Genomic DNA, 24371 nt, shown 5'->3' with positions numbered 1-24371 from the left:
TCTCTTGGAGAAGTAAAATATCATATGTCTTAAAAAGTGGGGAGTGATCTAGGCTTCTTAGGTGGGCCAAGCCAGCTATGTTCCAGGAGATTACTTTAAGATGTTTTGGCTTCCCTGTTTTACGCTGGATTGGCTGTCATACTTTTGAAGCTTCTGCCAGGGAAACAGGGTCAGTGATTCCTTCAACACCAGTAGGTTCATCTAAGATCGTATACAAAATTGGATTGTCTGGAGAGATAATCATGCTGCCCAGAGCCAGCTGTGTGTTGTCAGCCTACATGTGCTATGCAGATTGACAATCACTAAAATTGCCATTGAAACCCGTATTGGGGGGGGGGGGGTGTGTGTGTCTGTCTCTTCAGTTTGCAATATGGGAGCAATATGTTCTGTGTAGTGTAGTGGTTAAGAGAAGAGGACTCTAATTAGGAGAATCGGGTATGGTTCCCTGTTTCTCCTCCACATGAAGCTAGCTGGGTGACCTTGGGCCAGTCAGATCTCTTAGAACTTTCTTAGCCCCCCCCCCCTAACCTCACAAGGTGCTTGTTGTGGGAAGAGGAAGGGAAAGGTGATTGTAGACCACTTTGAGACTCCTTAAGGGAGAGAAAAGCGGGGTATAAAAACCTATTCTTCTTCTTCTGATTGTTGATGTTTTCAGCACATTTTTTAAAAGAAGGTGGGATGCGGCAAGCCCCAGAGCTTCTTCAGTGATTGTATCATACATACATGCATACATACATACATACGTATATGCATCTGTGTATATGTGTGTGTGTATTTGTAGAAGAATGTGCTGCAAGGAAACCCTTCTTCAAAAATCCATATTTTGGAATCTGTCAGTAATAATTGAACAGGCTAATCATACCGATTATTTGATTAGCACTGTCAGCCCTAATTTATTCAAGTAGGATTGAGGTTCCTATTCAAAATGACACAGTTTTTCATCTGATTGAGAACTGCTGTGAATGGTGGATACAACATGAAACTGGGGGGGGCAGTTGACGTGTGCTATTCAATATCCTCATATCAAGGCATCTGCTGTCATTTGAACTAGCAAACATCCAACCCGTATTATTGTTGATTTGTAGCAGACTGGTGATCAAATGATATAAACAGCAGATGCAGTCATCTGAATAATCGACACAAAATTAAAATCTGCTCATCTCCTTCTACTTGTGCAACATCTGACGGCAGCAGGGCTGGCAACGCTTTGCATCGCGGTGGGCAAAGGGGGAACATGAAGCTTCTCTTTGGACACAGGAAAGAACAAATAAAATGGGAACATTCTGTCAAGCGGACATCTCTTCTCCAGCAATTTAAGCCTTTCAAAATAAAATCCACACAAGTTTCTTCCATCTGAATTTCATTCCATTACTTTTCAACAATAAATGGCATCCACAATTGTCCCTTCCCGTATCATTTATACACTCAGTTCCAGGGGTAATGAAAAAGAACATGTTGTAGCAACAAGAAATCACTGCAGTCTGGTGATGGTCACCTGGCCCCCACCATCCTCTCCTCCATTCAAAACTTCAAGAAAGAATGCAGTAGGATTAGGGTTGTAGAACCAATCAGAAATCTAAAAACAGCACTGAAACAAAGCATAAGTATTTACAGGATGCAATAGATGGTGCAAAATTATACAGAGGGATCATAATTTCAGCAAGCTATGCACAGTATAATAGACCACAGTCCTGAATAATTTATCCAAGTACTTTGTGAATAATTTAGTACAGTGAAATTCTGTTGCCCATGAAGAAGAGTCCTCTTGAACAGTTCAGTTTTGTGGAAAGCCAGGGGAGTGGAGAGCCTTTCTGACTTGCTCAAGCAGATCATTCCCTAAATAGGGGGCCACAACAGAGGAGGCGCATGTATGGGCAGTTGTTGATTCTGTCCATTTGCAGGCTGGCCACTCCAGAAGACTTTGTATAGGAGGAGAGGCAGTTTCACTGATAGGAGGGTCCAAAGCCATGAAGGCGATAGGTGATAGCCAATACCTTAAACTGAGCTAGCCCCTGCAAAGGACAGTTAGTGGAGTGATTGTAAAATGGCAGTAATATGCATGCTCTGTCTAGCTCCTGATAATAGCCAAACTATGACATTCTGCACCAGAGGAGGAGGAGGAGATGATTGGATTTATATCCCACTCTTCACTCAGAGTCTCAGAGCAGCTTACAATCTCTCCCTCCCTTCATCTCCCCACAAGAAACCCTGTGAATTAAGCAGAGCTGAGAGAGCTCTCAGAGAATTGTTCTTGAGAGAACAGCTCTGAAAGATCTTGTTACTGACTCAAGGTCACACCAGCAGGTCCATGTGGAGAACTGGGGAATCCCAGTTCTCCCAGATTAGAGTCTGCACACTTAACCATTACACCAAACTGACTCAAGTCACATGGTGACATCACTTCCAGAGCATACGATAAGTGGTAGAAGCTATTTTAACATAGTTTTTGTCCAAGTACCAGAGAATCACCACAGAATTGTAGCATGAAGACATCACTTCCTGTGCACACAAAAAATGGCTGCCACATCATGTGGACTGTCTGCTCTCTCCTACCAAGTCTCCTCATCCCCTACTGGTTGCCAGGGGGATTTGACAAACATACCTCTACTCTATATTATTTATTTATTTATTTTTAAAAAATGTTTATGCTGTCTCTCCAGAAACCTGCTCAAACTGAGTTCTTGCTAAGATAATGATGTGCAAGATCATTAAAATGCAACCATTAAAAATAAAATCATTTAAAAATCCATTGAAATGCAGTCAGCAAACACTTGGCAATAAAGCAATCTCACTGTGGCATTCTTTGTGTGCAGTATTTTAACAAAGTTATAGGAATGCATACACATATTTTGATGCAGCCAAACATAGTGTCACATCCAAGGTTGCCTTTTTGCAATGTATATGCATGTGTTAGTGATGTGGGGAAAGGAAATGAATTGAAAACAGTGACAGACAGCATGAGTTCTAAATTAAAAAAACAAAAACAAATTAGGAGTGTGTAGGAAAAATGGTTTATTTTTATTCAGGGCTATTGGACTTGGAAAAAAAATCAGTACTTCCCAATATTCCAAAATCTCAATATTGGTATAGTGTTGGGATTTGGGTAAATAGTCAAGAAACCTGAATTTATCCAGCTCTATGTGAACTATCTCCATAGGTATAATGGATAACTGATCTGTGGGTATTTGAGGTTGGGGGGGGTGGTTTGCTGTTTTTTGAGGTAGAGGCATCAGAAACTATGCTAAAAATTTGGTGCCTCTCCTCAACTTTTAAAAAGATTAGACCAGCACGCCCCCAAAGAAGGTGCCCCCATTTGTTGAGAGCCAGTTTGGTGTAGTGGTTAAGTGCACAGACTCTCTTCTGGGAGAACAGGATTTAATTCCCCACTCCTCCACTTGCAGTTGCTAGAATGGCCTTGGGTCAGCCATAGCTCTTGTAGGAGTTGTCCTTGAAATGGCAGCTGCTGTAAGAGCTCTTTCAATCCCACCCACCTAACAGGGTGTCTGTTGTGGGGGGAGAAGATATAGGAGATTGTAAGCCGTTCTGAGTCTCTGATTCAGAGAGAAGGGCGGGGTATAAATCTGCAGTCTTCTTCTCCATTGCTTTCAATGGAGGGAGGGAAGGCATTTAAGGAGACTGTGGTCTCTTTAAATTCCTTCAGTCAGTCAGTCACATTTTATTTGTATCCTGCCCTCCCCGCCAAAGCGGCTCAGGGTGGCTAACAACAAGAACTTAATACATACATTGTACAATAAATAACATTTAACTACTACAATAAATAACTACAATAAATAACATTTAACTCCTTCTGAGTTCATTTGCCAAGTCATGCTGCAGCAGTGGTACAGGCTGACTTGGAGGAAGTATTTAAAGAATAACTGAGTTCATTCACCAAGTTACACTGCCACTTTGATGGCAGAAGCATGGGTCAGCTTGGAGAAGGCATTTAAAGAGGTCTCTTTAAATGCCTTCTCCAAGTCAACCCACGCTGCGGCAGTGGTAGTGTGATGCAGCAAATGAACTCAGACATTTAAAGAGACCCTTTAAATGCCTGAGTTCACTTGGCAATTTGCACTGCCTCAGCAGCAGTGCAGGCCAGCTTGGAGAAGGCATTTAAAGAGGTCTTTTAAAATTCCTTCCCCAAGCCAACCTGTGCCACTGCCACTGTGGCAGTGGCATGACTCAGCGAGTGAAGTCAGGAGACATTTAAAGAGGCTGTGGGATATCGTGGAATCAAAATTAACAAAATAAATAAATGCTGCATAAATGCTGTAGCTGCATAAATATAAATATAATAATATTAGCTTAATATTAGCTTTTATTTGGGCTCAGCTATAGTAGTAGCTGAATCAGATTAGAGAATCTGTATTCAGTTGAATAAATACCTGAAAAATATACCAAATGCACACCTCTATCAAAAACCAATTATATTTTTTTTTATACCTCATAAATTCTCCCAGTTCACATAGTAATGAAAGAAGAATATAAATCTGCTTATCCTTAACTTTTGAATGAAGACTTTCCTCCTTTTTCTTTCTAAGGTATCATTTGCAAGCTACTGCATTCTTTTGGTAATTTCTCTATTTTACTTCTTTCATATAGCATGCTGCCCTATGAGTTTTACTATGCTATGCAGTGGTCCAAATTGATGTCTATTTATTCATTTAGAAATGTCTTTTCCGTAAATTCATAGCTGTAATTTCCAGGATAGTTTCTAACATACAGTTAAAGAAAAAGCTGAAACAATCAATAGAACATAATAACAGAAATAATAAAATGGCAAAATCTAGCCACAATAACAAGATGAAAAAATGTAAACATAAAAACTATTGATTCAACTGACTGAACAGTTACTATAGTGAAGATCCATTAGAAAGGTATGGAATGTGGTGAAAATTTTCTGAGAGCAGTAGAAGCAATATACTCTCTCCAAAGAGCAAGGGTGACAGTGAACGGTGAACTAACAGAAGCAATTAATATTCAAAAAGGTACAAAACAAGGATGTCTGCTGTCACCATTACTTTTCATTTTATCTCTAGAGATATTGAACAATCAGATAAGAGAAGACACAAGCATCAAGGGAGCAGTGATAAAAAGTGAACAATATAAATTGAGAGCTTTGCAGACGACCTAGTTTTTATATTAGAACAACCAATAGACTCAATAGATTGTCTCATAAATAAGAATCAATAGATTGTCTCAGTTTGGGTACTGGGCAGGACTGAAGATCAATTATCATAAAACTAAATTTCTGACAAAGAACATGATGATGGATCAAATTCAAATTCTTCAGAAAAAATCAGGGTTTATGTATGAGAAAAGAATCAAATATCTAGGTGTACTTATCTCAAATAAGTGCAACAATCTAAAAATAGACAACTATGATAAACTACTTAAAGAAATTTAAAAAGATTTGGAAAAATGGCATGATTTGAACTTATCCCTAATGGGAAGAATAGCCTCAATAAAAATGAATATCCTTCCAAGGTTATTATTTTTATACCAAACTATTCCAGTATTTCTAAATAGTGGGTTTTTCCAAGAATTGAATAAGATGGTTTCCAAATACGTTTGGCAAGGCAAAAAACCCCTAGAATTAAACTGAAGACATTGCAAGACTCCAAATTAAGAGCAGGTATGGGCCTTCCAGACTGGCAATTGTATTATAAGGTGTGGCGGAACCGGCCCGATTCTGCCTTCAGGCCCGGTCCCGTCAGCTCCCTACGGAGTCGCCAACTCCTGGAGGGAGCTATGTCTCCTCCTGCCCCTTGGGCGCGCTGCCACCACCTGCTCAGTCCCGGGGTTCAGATTGAGAGGAACAGGACTCCCAATCCCCCTCTCCAGCTGTGAGGCTAGGCCTCCAGGTCCTCTGCCACCCTGCACTTGGGGTTCACAGAGACCTCAGCGCTTCTTTGGGGCACCCCTGGAGGATTGGCACCTTATCCAACTGCATGCCTTCCCCCTTCCCCGGGGCCCCCTTCTCAAAAACAGCGTGGTCTAAAGCGGTCTGGGGATCTAGGTGGTACAGAGATTGACTGCCAGCATTTAAACAGTAAAAATATATTTATTTAAAAAGAGAAAAGGATAGGGAAAGAAAAACAAACCAAAAAACAGTTGCATCTACCAAATTAGCACAGCTCAGCACAGCACAGCAAACAGCATAACAAAGGAAAGTTGTTTATAAATGCTTTCTACTGTCCCTGGTCTAGACTTGTCCTGTCTTGAGAATTACTTACGTTGCCTTGCTGCCTGGAGCCTCCCAGGCAGGAGCTCACAGCCAAGCAGCCTCCCTTCCCGAGCGCCTGCTGCAAACTGAGAAACTCTTCCTGCCTAGCACATGGCAAGAACAACAGCCCTTCCTGCCTCTCTAGGAGACTTTCCCCCTAGCGTTGTTGGTTTGGCTCTGGAAGGGAGGGGGGGAGTGAGGGGAAGGCTACAAAGCCGGCTGAATGGATTTACTGATCCCTGCCTTTTTGGATGAAGCACCAACACTCTCAGATGGCGTTTCTCCACACGTCCCCCTCCTTAAATTCTGAGCCGGAGGGGTTGCCTCCTACAGAGGTGACCCCGTAGCAGAATCCAAACAAACAAGGAGAAACCCATTAACCAAAATATTACACAAACATTACACAAACATTCAGGTATTTCTCCAATAATACACAAAGTCCAGCACCCTAGGTGCTCATGTCCTTTCTGGACAAAACGTTGCATGCTGCATTCAGAAGGAATGTCCAGTCTTTAAGATGTACTCCTCCGTCTCCCAGGACCACCTCTGGAGTTTGGTGCTCTCCCTCCGTTGCTGCTGTGGCTGGGGTGAGTGGCCCATCAAAGGAGCAAATTCCTGGCCCCACATCTGAAGTTGGAAACTGCCCAGTTCCCACACAGTTGCCTCTTTATCCCTCATTGGTGGAATGTTCCCTCTGTCCACTCTGTCCTCCCAGAAAACTACCTCTGGTGCTCCAAACAATTGCTGTCCCAGCTTCTTTTTGTCTCCTTCCTTCCTACCTATGTGCACCACCATGGACCTCGCAGAGAATGGCTGTGGCATATTCACCTGCCCCACTTCAACTGCCTTTCCCGTCTTCTCCATAGCCACCCCATAAGTAGCCTCGTCTAGGTCATCCACAATCACATGGGGTCCCTCCCATTCCACTTTCCATTCACCAGTATGAAGTGGCAGGAAAGCCAACACCCTATCCCCTGTCTCAGCTTCTGAGAACTCCACTTTCTGGTCCCTTGCCACCTCACACAGTGGATCCAGCCTAGGGTCACTTTGAACCTCAGACAGGAACATTTCTGGCTCCCCCAGACTTCCTGTCACCTGTTCCTTCAAGCCACCCCTAGTCCCACTGTTTCCAGAACACCCAGCCAAAGTTTGATCTGGGTTCTCCGCCCCCTCAGTTGGTTTGTCAGTGTCAGCCAACTGAGCTCCTTCCTGCCTGGAACGCTCCACAGCATCCTGCTGCCCTTGTGGAAATTGGCACCCCTCTTCCCATTGGGCACACCCTCCTGCAGGGTTTGAGACAGACTGGTCCTCCCCCTCTTGCCTGGAAGGTCCCACAGCTTCCCAGGACTCCTGTCTGCCCTGCTTCAAGACGACCTGTTTTGAGAGCGTCTCGGACGATCCCACTTCCTGATCCACAGCTACTTGGTGAACCGGTTCCAACCTAAGGCCGCTCCGGACCCCCTCCTGGAACCGCTCCCGTTCCCCCAAGCCTTCAGCTATGTGCTCCTCTGAGCCCACATTAGCCTTGCTGCTCTCAGAACCTCCTGTGAAATCTCCACTCTCCACCTCGGTCTCTTCAGCTTGCACATCCTTTACGCTAGACAGGTTCCCTCCCTCGCTAGGAACATCCACAGCCTCTTGCTGCACTTGGGGAAAGCTACACCCCTCTTCCCCTTGAGAACACCCTCCTCCAGGGCTTGCGACAGGCTGGTCCTGCCCCTCCTGGGTGACTGCCCTCTCTTCGTCCTCAGTAACCTGGGCTATTTCCCCCTCCCTGGTTGGTGGTGAGGTGGCTTCCTTAAAGTTGCCTCCCTCCTCCCACTTTCCCCTGGGGGGTTGGCTGCGGGGTACAGCCTTGCTAGAGTACTGGCCAGCCACCAAATCCCGGCCCAATAACATTGGAACTGTTTGTTCCTTCATTACCCCACATTCAGAATAGGATTTACCTTCTTGTGGAGCCAAACCCCTGAACTGCTTTCGGGAGTGGTCTGGCCCCAGTTTAAACCTTTTAAATACAGTGGCTTTATAGGCCGCAAAAGTTATCCCCCCATCTTCCATAGGCATGCTGTAATAGATGGCTGAAAGCTCTCCAGTCAGGTTGCTACAGAGGTAAGACATATAGTCCTCCTCTGCAATCCCCCACTGTTTGGCTGCCCTCTCAAAGTTGGAGAGGTATATGGAGGGGTCTTCTCCCTCTTGGTACACTGCAAAGTCCTTAGGGGTGACTTGGATCTCTTTGCTTAGTTCAGCTTCCAGACGTAGCACCTCAAGCTCATGGCGACGTTGCTCTTCCTGCTCCCGTCTGTGGATTTCAGCTCTCTCTCTTTCCTCCTGTCTGCGGAGCTCTGCTTGTCTCAGCTCCCTCTCTCTTTGTCTTTCCTCTCTCTCTCGTTCCTCCTGTCTGCGCTCTTGGTACGCCTTGGTACGTATTCTTGCCAGTTCCAACCGTAGCCGCAAGAGTTCTTCTGACTGGGTGGGGAACACTTTTGCAAGTGCCCCTGCATGCTGATGATACTCCAAAAGGAGGTCTTTCATATCTACTACAGTCATGTTGTCACACTCCAGCTTGTGCTTTGCACACTCTTCCTGGAGCTGTGGCTTTGTCATCTTCAGGATTTCCAGCATCTTAGCACGCTCCATCCTAACTAGCTAAACTTTCCCTACTCCAGTTGACCCGAAAATAAAACAAAACCTCTGTTGCTTTCTCTGGGTGCTTGCACGTATCAAAAAACAAAAAATGCCTGGCCAATCAAGTTCTCTGTTTGTTCTCATCCCACCGCTGCCGCCAAGTGTGGCGGAACCGGCCCGATTCTGCCTTCAGGCCCGGTCCCGTCAGCTCCCTACGGAGTCGCCAACTCCTGGAGGGAGCTATGTCTCCTCCTGCCCCTTGGGCGCGCTGCCACCACCTGCTCAGTCCCGGGGTTCAGATTGAGAGGAACAGGACTCCCAATCCCCCTCTCCAGCTGTGAGGCTAGGCCTCCAGGTCCTCTGCCACCCTGCACTTGGGGTTCACAGAGACCTCAGCGCTTCTTTGGGGCACCCCTGGAGGATTGGCACCTTATCCAACTGCATGCCTTCCCCCTTCCCCGGGGCCCCCTTCTCAAAAACAGCGTGGTCTAAAGCGGTCTGGGGATCTAGGTGGTACAGAGATTGACTGCCAGCATTTAAACAGTAAAAATATATTTATTTAAAAAGAGAAAAGGATAGGGAAAGAAAAACAAACCAAAAAACAGTTGCATCTACCAAATTAGCACAGCTCAGCACAGCACAGCAAACAGCATAACAAAGGAAAGTTGTTTATAAACGCTTTCTACTGTCCCTGGTCTAGACTTGTCCTGTCTTGAGAATTACTTACGTTGCCTTGCTGCCTGGAGCCTCCCAGGCAGGAGCTCACAGCCAAGCAGCCTCCCTTCCCGAGCGCCTGCTGCAAACTGAGAAACTCTTCCTGCCTAGCACATGGCAAGAACAACAGCCCTTCCTGCCTCTCTAGGAGACTTTCCCCCTAGCGTTGTTGGTTTGGCTCTGGAAGGGAGGGGGGGAGTGAGGGGAAGGCTACAAAGCCGGCTGAATGGATTTACTGATCCCTGCCTTTTTGGATGAAGCACCAACACTCTCAGATGGCGTTTCTCCACATAAGGCTTCTGTGCTCTTGTGGGTAAGAGACTAGATATTACTGAACGATAAGAGACAACTGTTGTTAGAGGGACATGACCTCACTATAGGGTGGCATGCGTACCTATGGTATCAAAGACTTGAAGGTCATTCTTATTTTAAGAACCATTGGGTTCGAAAATCTTTGTATCATACATGGTTATGATTAAAAACAGAAAATTACCAAAAAATTCCAAGATGGGTCTCCCCAGTGGAAGCATTTACTCACCCAAATCTTTTAAAATCTAATCAGAGTTATATATATGATGACTTGTTGGGAAAAGACAATCAATTGAAAACTAAAGAAGAGTTGGAAAGTATGGATAGTAAAATGAACTGGTGTTGAGAATGCAAATTGAATCTAGGTATATCAAAGACAAAATCACAGGCTTCAATACTGAACAATACCCATTTGACAATGGGCCCTCAAGAAAAATTTCTAAACTATATGCATATCTATTGCAAATGAAGACACAAGATTAAGTTGTAAATGATTGTATTGTCTAATGGGTGAAAAATTTGGATCATAGCATTACACTAGAAGAATGGGAGAGACTGTGAAAGTTTAATGTCAAACTAACTAGGTTGGTAACTTTAAAAGAAAATTTGTATAAGATGTTTTATAGATGGTACCTGACTCCACAGAAATTGTGTAAGATTTATACTAATATGTCTAACAAATGTTGGAAATGTACTAAACAAGTTGGTTCTTTTTATCATATGTGGTGGACACGTGAGGTGGTGAAGGACTACTGGAAAATGGTGCATGAACTATTTCAGAAAATTATGAAGACACAGATTCAATTCAAGCCAGAATTGTTTTTATTGAATATATTTCCTGGGGATTATTCCATAGAAATGAGACATTTGTTGGCACATTTTAATACAGCAGCCAGGATGCTTTTGGTGCAGAGATGGAAATCTCAGGAAATTCCCACGAGAAGGGACTTGGTGGGGAAAATTCTGGAAACAGCTGAGCTGGACTTTTTGTCCCAGCTAATGGCTGGGAAATCTAAGGAAGAAGCAAGAAAATATTGGATGACATTTTATGCCTGGCTAGATACTCAAGATTCTTTGGTGTGAACTTATATCTCTTTTTTCCCTATACATTATATTACAAGATTGCCTTTATTAGATTTGTCACATTCAATAGATATTTTAACTAAAAGATTTATAACATAAAATACTACAATGTTGATGATGCATAGTTTAGAGACAATAACTAACGATTTATGTATTTTAAGTAAATATTGCGGATGCAGACTTGTATTTTTTTAAAGTATTTTTATGTAGAACAAGATTAACATGTATTCTTATTTTCTACTCCCCTCTATTTTCTATTCCCCATTTTCTAAAATGAATAAAACTTTTTAAAATGAAGATCCATTAATGGGGAACAAAAAAAATGCTTACGGCCCCAAATTTTAACAAGGTACCAGGTGACTCACAAAGGGGGTGGCATTCCACATTGGGTTTAACTGTAAATGTGATCCAATAACCTCACCTCACGTGTGATTGAGGGAGTTTGGACATGGTAAGCTCACTAAGAGGTTTTCAGTATACCTAATACAAACTCCATATACAAGAAATATACTTGTATACCACTGTAAAAATACATAATGGGAGCATAAAAATCACCTTATACTGGAAAACTAATGATCACAAAACATATCTGCATGCCTCCAGTCACCATCCTAAACATATTGAATGATTCATTGTCTAAAGCCAAACTATACTACAGCAGCATCTGTTCTGATCCCTCAGCTAGAGATTCTGACCTGCAGGATCTACAGCAGACATTCTTGGAATTGCAAGATGATCAAATCAAAACAACCAAATGATACCAAGAGATAATCTGCTACTAGCTGTGTGCCAGCCTCTTGGTGAGACCTGAGGATCCCTCAGAATTACAGCTCATCTCTAGACTATGGAGATCAATTCCCCTGGAGAAAATGGATGCTTTGGAGGGTGAACTTTATCTAGGGATGCCAGCCTCCAGGTGGGGCCTAGGGATTCCCCAGAATTACAGCTCATCTCCAGACTTCAGAGATCAGTTCCCCTGGAGAAAATGGTGCTTTGGAAGGTGAACTCTATGGCATTGTACTCTGCTGAGGTCCCTGTCCTCCCCAGGCTCCATCCCCAAATCTCCAAGAATTTCACAGCCTGGCAACCTGTGCCCACTCATCCCTCACCAGTGGCTGGTGGGACATGGCAATCCTAGCTACAAGATAGGTTCAGTTGAAACTACAACAGAATACCACTGGTGGTCACATACAGCTCTCAGATCAAACCTGTTATTAACAACCTACAACCTATGATTGAATGATGCTCCCCTCTCACAGGCATTGGGAGGTGAGCCTTTCCTTGCCCATAGACAGCCTTCTAACCTTAAAACCTCTGACCCACAGCAATAACCTTTTTAACGGGGACACAGACTCTGGGACCAAGATGCCAACTGTGTCTGCTTATTCACTTTAACAACACAATTTAGGGAACCATACATCTCATATTCATTCACTAGTTCATCTTCTGATGTTACATATGCTATCAAATGTCTCAGGTCAGTCCCCACACAAAAGGATAAATGAACATAAAGCTGACATTAAAAATCACACCACTAAAAAAAACAAACAGCTGGAGAATATTTTAATCTTTCAGGTCATTCCATTGCTGACCTAGGAGAGGCATTCTTCAAACAAAGAAACTTCAAGAGGAAATTACAGTGTGAGATTGCTGAACCTGAGTTCATTCACAAGTTTAAAACAATGACAAACACACACACACACATACACACACCTCGATTGAGTAGGAACATAATATTCTTATTTCACTACAAATGCTGATTTTCTGCCCCCAAACATTTCTCCTTTGCTCTAATAAAATGGATTGTACCTGTGCATCCTTTACAAGTATTCTTTACAATATCCTTCCCACCTTCTAATTGGGACATAAAGACAGATCTCCATTCCTACTTGTTCGTGATGGAGGGAGCTTTGACTCATGAGAGCTGATACTTTGAAAATGGTGTTGGTCTCTGAGGTGCTACTGGATTTAAACTTAGCTGTTCCATATGCCCTAAGATTTATTAAATGGATAAGGGTTAGAAGAATAGTTTCAGCATGAAATTGGTCAGAATTATTTCTAATTTTCCCCACGCTAGCATGGAATCCTTATGCTCCTATTTGGAAACCTTCACCATTCTTGAATTATATAAGAAACATTCAGAAACGTACATTTTATTTGCATAAGCAATAATGAATTCATGACTGGAAATGAAATTGATGTCCCCCAAAGATTGCCCTATATGTTAAAAAGTTAGTTATGCATGTGGAGGGGGGGGGGAAAACAACTTTCATAACTCCATTCAGGTAGAATTCTTTATCAGCAAAATTAGACTTTGTCCATGAAAAAGGGAGCATCGACCAATTTTATATCTTTAATCTATGAATACATAAGCCTGTTTTCCCCCTAGGTCATGAGTAAGATTGATTATATTTTAGCAGGTGGGACTTTTTTTAAAAAAAAAGTTCATTACATTTTTTTCCACTCCATATTTTGCCAAAATAGAAGTAATTCAATGTAGCTGAAAGACCTTGCAGCCGACCGAAGTGTAATTCTGACAAACAGGATGTTGAGTGCATCTAAATAGTCTGCCTGGCATCAAGTTATCCGGCACTGATGTGATGCCATTTTTCATTTCCCTCCAAAAGATATAAGGTAAGCTTTTCTGCAAACAGCCCAATGACATAAGGAATGAGTGTCAAAATGCTGAACAAAGTGATGCTAAAAAAGGTCATTTTGTGGGATATTCAGTTCATTTCTTAATTCACAATGGGCTTTTCTGACCTTTAAAAAAAATCTGTTTGTGACAGAGAGAATGCAAAATTTCCCTCCAAGGAAACTGTTATTGGTGGTAATCAGAGTTAATTGGATGAGTGTAGTACTTTTGCTATGGGGATGCTAATGCATTTCAGAGATAACAGTTGATTAAGTCTTGGTCTAGGTGATACAACCATTGCAGGGAGAATTTTGTTTTCATGACATCTCTGCTCATTTATAAGAGTGACAGTCTGCATTTGGCAAGTTGAGTTGGTAAATTACCACAGTCTACCTCAACAAGTCTGTGATGATTTCATAGGGCATTGGGCTAAGGAGGAAATTTTGGGGGCTTCCTTCAAACAGGAGAGTAATAGGGTTGCCAGAATGAGCCTGGAAACCATATCGGCTTTCTTTCTTTCTTTCTTTCTTTCTTTCTTTCTTTCTTTCTTTCTTTCTTTCTTTCTTTCTTTCTTTCTTTCTTTCTTTCTTTCTTTCTTTCTTTCTTTCTTTCTTTCTTTCTTTCTCATTTATTTATTTATTTGTTTGTTTGTTATCCCAACCTCCTCACTAGTGGGCTCAGGACAAGTTACCAGTCTGACAATATCAGTATAAATTTCGTTGAATAAAATCATATTACTATTAAAACAATATACAACAATCAGAGTGGGTTCACCTTGACCATGATGCTCAGTGGGGCGACGCTGGGGTTCTTGCTGCCCTCACAGGGAGGCAGCCTGGGAGCAAAGCCAAGCCACGTCTTTCCTCCATCCAAATCTCAGGAAGGGGAAAGAAGCGGTGAGGAGCCTCTGCCTCACTCTCAGGCTGCCTTCCCTCACAGCGGAGGCAGACTGGGAGCAAAGTCGATCTGCCTCTTTCCCCAGCCCGAGTCTTGAGTGGAGGAAGAGGTGGTTCTACATCTCTGCTTCGCTCTCAGGCTGCCTTCCCTTGCAGGTGTGGTAGCCTGGGAGAGAGGTCAAGTCGTTTATTTCCTCTGCCTGAGTCTCAGGCAGGGGAAAGAGGTGGCACGGTGCTAGCTGGTGTGTGGGTAGGAGCTGCCTAGCAGTGCCCCGTAGGCCATGCAACACCCTAGGCAGTGCCCTTCATGGCCTACTCCCACATGCTGGCCATGATGCTCAGTTTGGACTAGTGAGAGTTCAGCATTCTCAGCAGCCAGAATGATCAGCATGGGAGAACAAGATGGATTTGGATGTCTGCTGTCTCATGCTTATACTCATCCTCAGAGCAGAACATCTGTGTTTTACAGGCCCTGTGGAATTCTGACAAATCCTGCAGGGCCTTGATCTCAAGTGGGATCTTGTTCCACCAGACTGACCCTAGTTGGGCCTGGGGATAACCAGAAGATCTTGATCAGCTGAGTGTAATGTTCTGTGAGAGGTGGTCCCACAGATATGCAGGGAGCCCAGGCCGCGCGCTGGACCAGAAAGACCAAAAGATCGTGTGCCGGATTAATTGAGAGACCATAGGAGGGATCTGCTCCCCTCCCCCCCCCTCAGACTGCCAAGCTATAGATACCTCAGGCCATCGAATCGCACCCGAGGCTACCAACACCAGCACTTGCACTTTAGACCAACGGAGACTAATTTAAAAAATTACAGTTATGAATAACATCTACGAACGTTGTGCAATACTTACCCGAGAGAATAATTGGACCTACACCACACCGGTTGACCAATGGCGGACTACTGATAGAACTTATTACAATTATTGTTAATTAATTTATTGGACAAATTTTATCAATCAACTGGTAATTGAATTATTATAATATATTTATGTATCAGAACGTATATATTTATATTATGATCTTTTTAGCTTATTAATAAGGTTGGAATGGGAGGGAGTGTATATTTTTAATAATGCTAAGAATGAATAAATTTATAGAAATTTTTAACCAGTTGATTAGAAAGTAGATAGGGAAGGGTAATTAAATTGATTAATTTAAGATAAGTAGTAGGTCGGGCGGTTGGGAACCGGAGGGGTCAGTGAAGGGGGGTAAGTTGGAATGGCAGGTGCCGATAAATCGGGGAGTGATACTGGTGAACTTTATCCTAGGTTGGTGCAAATGTTCGGCTAAGGGATTCCAGTGCTCCTGGGGAGGGGAAGATACGACGGTGGGAATAGACAGAAATACAAACGAAGGAGACAAAGACAAAATGGGGCTCGGCCACCTTCCAGTCTACTTCCCATCCCAATGGTGGCAGGTAGTGGGACCAAGAGGAATTGCTCGCCTCTGTCATTGATGTTATGCAACGCCAGGTCCATAAATAATAAAACTGCGACCCTTAGGGAGTTCCTGCTTCGGCAGGACATGGACCTGGCTTGCGTGACCGAGACCTGGGTGAGGGATGGGGAGACAGTAGCTCTCTCCCAGATGTCCCCCCAGGGATACTCGGTCTTCCACCAATCACGGACCAGCGGGCGGGGGGAGGGGTGGCGTTACTCATACGGGAGGATTACTCCTTTCGGGCTCTCCCGGACCCAAAGATTGATGGAATCGAATGCTCCGGCCTGGCGTGGGATGTTGGAGAGGGGTTGGCAGTTTGGCTGGTGTACCGTCCGCATAACGCACCAGCTAACGCCTTACCATCACTATTGGAGGCAGTGGCGGGCTGGGCGTTGGAGTTCCCGAGACTTATGGTCCTGGGTGACTTCAATGTCCATGTCGACAACACGGCCTCCACTCAGGTGATGGACCTAGTGTCTTCCATGGAGACACTGGGGCTCTCTCAATTTGTTACGACTCCCACGCATCAGGCAGGGCACACATTAGACCTGATCTTCGCGTCCGGGATTTTGGTGAATGATATCGCTGCCGAAGCGGTTCCATGGTCGGATCACCTAGCCCTTAAGGCCCGTGTGGGGACGCCGCTCCAACCCCGTATGGGCGAAGAGCCTGTTTTGGCTCACCCTCGGGGCCAGATGGACCCGGAATGGTTCCAAATGGCCTTGAGGGATCCCTGGCCCACTAGCAATTCCCTCGATGGCCTGGTGGAGACCTGGCATGGCCGGCTATCCAGGGCCATCGACGAAATTGCACCCCGGCATCCTCTGCGCCCCCGTGTGAGGCTGACCCCATGGTACACCTTGGAGCTGCGCCAGCTGAAACAGGGGCTCAGACGACTAGAGAGGCAGTGGAGACATACTCGGGACGAAGCAACGAGAGCATCCTACAGAACGTTTATGAAGTCGTACGAGATGGCAGTCAAGGCTGCAAAGAGGAATTACTTTGCAGCCAAGATTGCATCTGCAAGTTCGCGCCCAGCACAATTGTTTAGAATAATTGGAGATCTTATAACATTGCCACAAGGCAAACCAAACGTTAGAGAATTGGAGATTGGCTGTGAGGCATTTGCGAAATATTTTGCAGATAAAATCTCGTTGCTCCGCCAAGACCTGCCTACCACTTTGGAAACAGTGAGTGAAATTGAGGCTCCGTGCCTGTCTTCGGGTTTGGGACTGGATCACTTTGACCCACTCAGCCTGGAGGAGGTTGATGGAATCCTCTCTGCTGTTCACCCAACAACATGCGACCTGGACCCCTGACCCTCTTGGCTGATTAAATCTTGCCAGAGGGAGCTTAGATGTCCTTTACGGGACATCATAAACAGATCCCTCGCAGAGGGGCATTTTCCAACGCCTCTGAAAGAGGCATTGGTCCGCCCTCTCTTGAAAAAATGTACAGCAGACCCGGCCGAATTGGCAAATTACCGTCCGGTGTCTAATTTACCGTTTTTAGGTAAAATTATTGAGAGGGCAATGGCGTTGCAGCTACAGAGGTTTCTAGATGATGCCTCTGTTCTTGACCCGTGCCAGTCTGGGTTTCGTCCTGGCCATGGGACAGAGACGGTGCTGGTCGCCCTGGTGGATGACCTCCGGCGGCAACTGGATCGAGGCGTCGTCGCGGTACTGATGTTACTAGACCTGTCGGCGGCATTTGATACAGTTGACCATCAGTTGCTGACACGCCGCCTCGCTGACATTGGGGTTGGGGGGTTGGCCCTACAATGACTTTCCTCCTTCCTCTCAGGTCAGGGACAAAGGGTGGGTATTGGGGATGAGCGGACCCGGAGACACACACTAGATTGTGGGGTGCCTCAGGGAGCAGTTCTTTCCCCAATGTTGTTCAACGTCTATATGCGCCCCCTTGCCCAGATTGCCTGGAGGTTTGGGCTGGGTTGCCATCAATATGCAGATGACACCCAGCTCTACCTACTAATGGACGGACGGCCCGACTCCGCCCCAGGGAATTTGGACCAGGCTTTACAGGCTGTAGTGACATGGCTCAGGCTGAGTGGGCTGAAGCTGAACCCAGTGAAGACAGAGGTCCTTTGCGTGGGACGCGGCACTCTGGGAGGGGAAATAGCTCTCCCGGCCTTTGATGGCACGCCATTGAAATCAGCGCGCCAAGTAAAGAGCCTGGGTATTTTACTGGAGCCTTCTTTATCAATGGAGTGTGAGGAAAAGCCCCCTACTTTTCATACATGTGAACATCATGATCACCAGCATGGTTGCCAGGGTGCCTGGAGATTTGACTCTCACACATCTGCTCTAAGAAGTGGACTTTGCTTACACTTTCTAAGGCTTATGTGGCAGCTTTGCATTCTACATCTCTGAAGGGTGTGAGCCAGAACTACAGACATGCTCCAGCTGCTCCTTGTGTGCCCAGTCTTGGCCACTGCAGTGGAAGAAGCCACCATGTTTCCAGCCTGGCTCCATGGACCTAGAGCTAACAACAGCAGAATCCAGCTTGCTTTCCTGACCCAAGCTTACCCTGCCAGGCTGAACTCATTCCTTCTTAGTGGGAAAGCCACAAGTACACACCCTGAGCCTGCAAGCAACCCATCTGTTTTAAGAATGGATTAATAGCTCCACTGTTGATCCTAATTGCTCAGCAATACCAGAACAATAAATCTTGCCCAGCAGAAGATGAGAAAGAGGAAGGACATCTCCTGTCTTCATCAAGTCTTTTGTCTAACCCGGGTGGTACCTAGGCCAGCATTTGATTACCTATTGTCACCCTCCTAGTTAATCCCATTTAAACTTAAGTATCCAGCCATTCCCATTCTTACTCCAGTCTAAGTACCCTGGGGCCAACACAAGCAGCATTGCAGCTTGGAAATTTCCAGGTTCACTGGACTAAGGTGAAGTTCATTGGCCAAAGCAGGCATCCAATTAGGTGTCAGTAAGGAATGTCCAGCCTCCTTGGTCATCATAGAGCCTCCCCCTGCTCCTCCCCTAGACCTCCCAGTCCCTTAGGGTCTGAGGAAGCCTATTTAACCTGTGACCCAACTCCACTCATGTGTGCTTTCTATTCAGCAACCCCTATTACCCGCTGCCTAGATCCATCCCCAATTCTGGCCACAGTGTTGGGTCCATTTCCCCTGTCCTCTTAAGTCGCCATTGGAAACCTTCCTGGAAGACTACGATGGTAAATATTACCCTGTCTGTTTATCCATATATGTTCCCCTATTGATCTATCTATATTTCCTAGACCTGTGTGAATGTGTGATTGATTTTGTACCTTGTGTGAAAGAACTATTGTTTCAAATAAATTACAATTGATTTTACTAAATTAGAGTCCTTTATTGAGCATTGACCATCTGAACGGTTGAGCCTCGTATACACAGATAATAAAAGATTCCTTTTTAGGGCCAGCTGTCTCTCAGTCTAATTCCCCAATCTCATTTTGAGAGCAGTTTCCCTAACAGGAGGCCCAGATAGCAGCCACTGCCAAGTCAGCATTCTTCCACCTGAGGCGGGCAAGGCAGTTGGCTCCTCTCCTAGATCGCCGCGACCTCGCAACAGTGATCCATGCAACGGTCACCTCAAGATTGGACTACTGTAATGCCCTCTACTTGGGGCTACCTCTGTGCCGGACCTGGAGGTTGCAGCTGGTGCAGAACACAGCAGCCAGGTTGCTGTTGGGACTCCCGAGATGGGAGCACATATGGCCGGGGCTGCGTGGACTGCAATGGCTGCCAATCACCTACCGGGTCCAGTACAAGGTGTTGGTTATCACCTTTAAAGCCCTATATGGCCGAGGACCGGCCTACCTGAGGGACCATCTTTCCCCATATGAACCCCAGAGGGCACTGAAGTCAGTTGGAAAAAATAAAATGACTATCCCTGGGCCGAAAGAGATCAAGCTTCAGACTACCCGAGCACGGGCCTTTTCAATTGCGGCCCCCGCCTATGGAATCAGCTTCCTGAGGAGGTGCGGGCCCTACGGAACCTTGATCAGTTCCGCAGGGCCTGCAAGACTGCCCTCTTTAAACAAGCATACATCGACTGCTGAATGCTGTTGATTAAAGATCCGCCAACATGGTCCTGCCCAAGGACCTATGTCAACATGGAACATGGAATTAATCACACTGGCAGAAATTAGCATCAGAATGTCATCATTGCTGCCAGATTAAACTAAATTATGAACGTTTAAATACATTAACGGGTTTTTATGATGTTAAATTTAAGTTTTAGTGTTAAATTTAAAGTTTTTACACTTATTATTATATATGTATAAGATGTTGTTAGCCGCCCTGAGCCTGCCTGGGTGGGGAGGGCGGGATACAAATAAAATTTTACCTTACCTTACCTTACCCTGGCCATATAGGGCTTTGAAGGTTAACTCCAGAACCTTGAACTGGATACGGTACTCTATTGGCAACTAAGGCAGTCTTCCTTCCTTCCTTCCCCACATTGTTTGAGGGGTTTAATGAAAATTAGGCCTGGTCTTTGGACTTGCTATGCCATCACTAGGGGTCACAGGTAGGGCTGCTACAATTGATAAGCATCTTTCAGCATCTAAGAGTTGTTCCCAAGCCATCGCTGGAATGATTAGCTGGATGGTCTGGGGTGGGAAAGCTCTTGGTGACTGAGCAGCATCAACCAAGCCCCTTGTTGCTGGAGTGGCATGTCAGGGGAGGGAGATAAGGCTTAACCTGGCTCATCACTGCTGTTATATATGTGGGTAAGGATAACTGAGGAACCATTGGCTATGTTTGGAACAAAGGTGGGTTTGTCCCAAATGCTGCTGGTCTGCAGCCATTCCCACCATCCCCAGTCTGTTTTGCATTGCATATTAGTAATTAATAATTAAATATATTCCTTAACCACATGCTTGTCTCTCAAGTCATTTTTAAGGAGGATTCTGATCCAAAAGCAAGTGTTGAATTTATGTCAACTTCTGATTGGCTGATTATAGGGATAGCTCACTTTTTATCCTCAGGGAACAGCTGTTATTTGGTAGATGCAGGGGGGCGGGGTTTAGCAGGAATGCACAATGGCTTGGTGTCAGTGGCCTAATATGCAAATGAGTTCTTACTGGGCTTTTTCTACAAAAAAAATGCCCTGGGTAGATGCATAACAGTTACTCCTCTTGGGAGCTTTTTCCAAGCAGAAATCTGGTGGTGGGGAGGGAGTGTTAAAAACTAATCAAGGTATTTTCCAAACTCCATAAACTTTCTCATAGTTTGGTTACTGTTCCCCAATCTACCCAGAAAGCCACAGACCTAATACATAGCAACAGCCCTATGTGAAGTTTGCTTTGTCTGGGTAACTCATCATCCTATCCATTTAGGATAAAAATAAAGCACATCACACATTTGGGCAGTACCATTACCTGGGGGGATGTTTTTTTAAGAACTTACAGAATCTTGCCCCATCACATGTATTGCTCCCCAGTTTGGAGACACTATAATCATAATATAAATCAATAAATCAATCAATTTATCCAGCCAACAACCAGTACAAATCAAAAGCAAAAACTATTCGATAAAACATTTAAGAATAGAATTGGTCTAAAAATAACAGAAATATCTCTAAAATGTAACATCTAAAATCCATACATAAGAACTTAAGATCTGCACCAGTTAGATATCTCTAAAATTTAGAATCTATACATAAAATATCATGCCAAATTCTACAGGGTACTGAGAAAAATTTAGCAAATAGTGACCTGTGGGTTCACACCCATCACAAGCTTCCTTAAAATATTGACATCAGAATAACCTAGGTAATTAGGTTACAGAGGGGAAATTATGAGGGGAAATTATGTTAGACTGGACTTCCGGATAGAAATGACAATGAAACTACATGTTCTACAGATTCTACCTCTTCAATGCCACATTGACAGGTTCTCTCCTTGATGGGAGTTTTTAAAAGTCTCCCTTCTAAAACTGCGGACTGGAGTGCTTACCATCTTGCCAAAGTGAAAGCCCTCCATTGACTGGGAATCTCCAGAATAGAGAGGTAGAATGCCAGGGCAGTAACATATTTTAGCTTCTCTGAAATTTGGAAATTTGGGGTATTAGTGATATCACTTTGGCACTCTAAATCAAGCAATCTTTATTTGATCATTGATTTTGCTTGATCATAAGCCATTTGTAAAACAAATTCAAAAGAGAAACCCATATTCCATAGTTTAGAATAAATAGAGGATTGGAAATTATTTTGCAGGACTAAAGATTGTATTCAATCCCTTTGGGTTGTGTACTAATTTTAGCCAAAAGTTAATAGAGGCTAGACTTACCCTAGCGTCCACCTTAACCAACCCTGACTCAAGACGTAGACTGGCATTGGACACACACCTTGGAACCTGGAATAAAGCTCTCAAGTATCTTGATTGGACTTTTCTAGAGGAGCAAAATGAGAAGAGGATATAATCATAACAGGCATGGAAACTCATGATTACAGTCACCATTTGCCCAAGAGCAAACTTGTCCAATTCTCCTTCTCAATGCATTATTGCCTCTTGTGGTTTATTGTCTACCCAGATCCTCAGCATAGTTTTTTTGAGGGATCAGAAGGGACCCTTATTTCCTCTTGCATCATTTGAAATGTGTTAGGATCCAACCCTTCATTTGGAATATGAAATACAAATTAATCATAACTCATTTGGGTAAGGCTAGCTTGCACAGGGGACTACCTTTACCTTTTTCTAGTCCCTAGAATAATGCAATGCTTTTATAATACCTCCCAAACTGTCACCATATCCTTTTCCAAGCAAAATGTAATTCCAGCAACAGTTAAATTTGGAGTTAAATTCCTCAAAAGCTCAGGAGAGGAATTTCTGGAAATGCTTATCTGACAAACATTTCCTCCAATACAGGAAAATGAAGCCAAGCTTTCCGTAGCTCCCAGAGTATGAATTCTTTGGAGGAAGAAAAAAATGTCACTTTTGACAATATAATCTCTTTTCTTTATAGTAATAGGCCCAGCAATAAAAAAAGCCTAATACGTCCTTCAAAATTGTATTGTAAGTGGAATTACTTTTCAGAATTTTTTTCATATTTAATCAGAGATATCCATTTCTAGTATATGGCCTTGTCATTTTAAATAGTTAAACAATTTGATTCACTATTTCGGCATTTAGGAAGAACAATCGGTCAATTATTAGGACACTGGAAAAATAAATGTCATATTTGGACTTAGCTAACTGGAATAATCTCAGTTGGCTTTGTGTAGAATGAAAATTGGTGTAAGGTTTGACTAAGTATAATAGTAATTGTTTCTACCACCCCTTTTGGATTCCCAGATTTGTTTAGGGTTGTGTGTAGTAGAGTTCTGTTTTACATTCAGAAGTCTGCAGGTTCATTCCCTGACATCTCCTTTAAAAAAAATGCTAGGATGCAGGTATAGGGACCTTTGTCTAAGGCCTTAGAGACTGTCTTCAGACAGATAAGATAATACTTAAAGTCCATCCTGATTTTCTACTGAACATAATCTTCAAGGTGATTTATAAACTCAATAAAAGCAACCCCATTTTTTTAATGTTAGAAGAGATATAAAGATTGTTCTTTTCCATCAGGCATCTGGCAAGATTAATGTTGATGGCAAAAAAAAAAATTCTGCTGATTTTGGTTCCTATTTCAGTTTCTATGTGGTTTTGGTACTTATGCCTGTTTTGATGGCTTCTGTTTATATTTGTGATTTGATTTTATTTAGAGCATTTCCATACCACCTTTCTCCACCAATGCACCCAACAATCAAAATCAGTAAAACAGCTGTAAAAGTATGCATAATAAAAACCAATTAAAACACACAAACAATTAACACAAAGACAATTGAAACACATAAACAGGAAGGTGGCTTAATGAGGGAATGCCAAATGAAACAGGTAAATCTTCATTCACTGGTGAAAGACAGTGATTGAGCAGGACAATTTCCCTGGAATTCTGTAATTTTGGTGCCACAACCAAGAATGTCCATACATATGCTAAACCCATTTTCACTATATTTTAATGTATTTTTTTTCTTATGACAAACTAGAATGATGTTTATAATGCATGTTACATTTTAAAAAGTAAATTAGGTGGACAAGAACATCTTTAAGAAGAATCATATACTTAGTTGAGGTTCTGGTTCTGGCACGCCCAGCTTAAGGACGGCGGTGACTTTGTCTCTGATTAAAAAGCTAAGTTATCAAAGTTTTTAAACCTTCAATTGATGTTTTAAACTCATCTATTGCAGCTTACAACTTTGTTCTTCCCTCTTGGCAAGGGTGGACAAGTTTTATCTTATCTTACTCCACTAACGAGAGTCAATTATCTGCCGTCCATTTACTGCCGGGAGTGGAGTTTAAGAAACTTCGGCCAGAGGATTTTATGTCTTTCTTTAAGTCTAGTTTTGAAAGTTTACCCTTGGCAGAGGAACCTTTTCG

The sequence above is a fragment of the Heteronotia binoei genome, chromosome 12 (genome assembly GCF_032191835.1).
Source record: "Heteronotia binoei isolate CCM8104 ecotype False Entrance Well chromosome 12, APGP_CSIRO_Hbin_v1, whole genome shotgun sequence".
Taxonomy (NCBI): domain Eukaryota; kingdom Metazoa; phylum Chordata; class Lepidosauria; order Squamata; family Gekkonidae; genus Heteronotia; species Heteronotia binoei.
The sequence above is the reverse complement of the archived record's forward strand: the minus strand, read 5'-3'. Positions refer to the sequence as shown.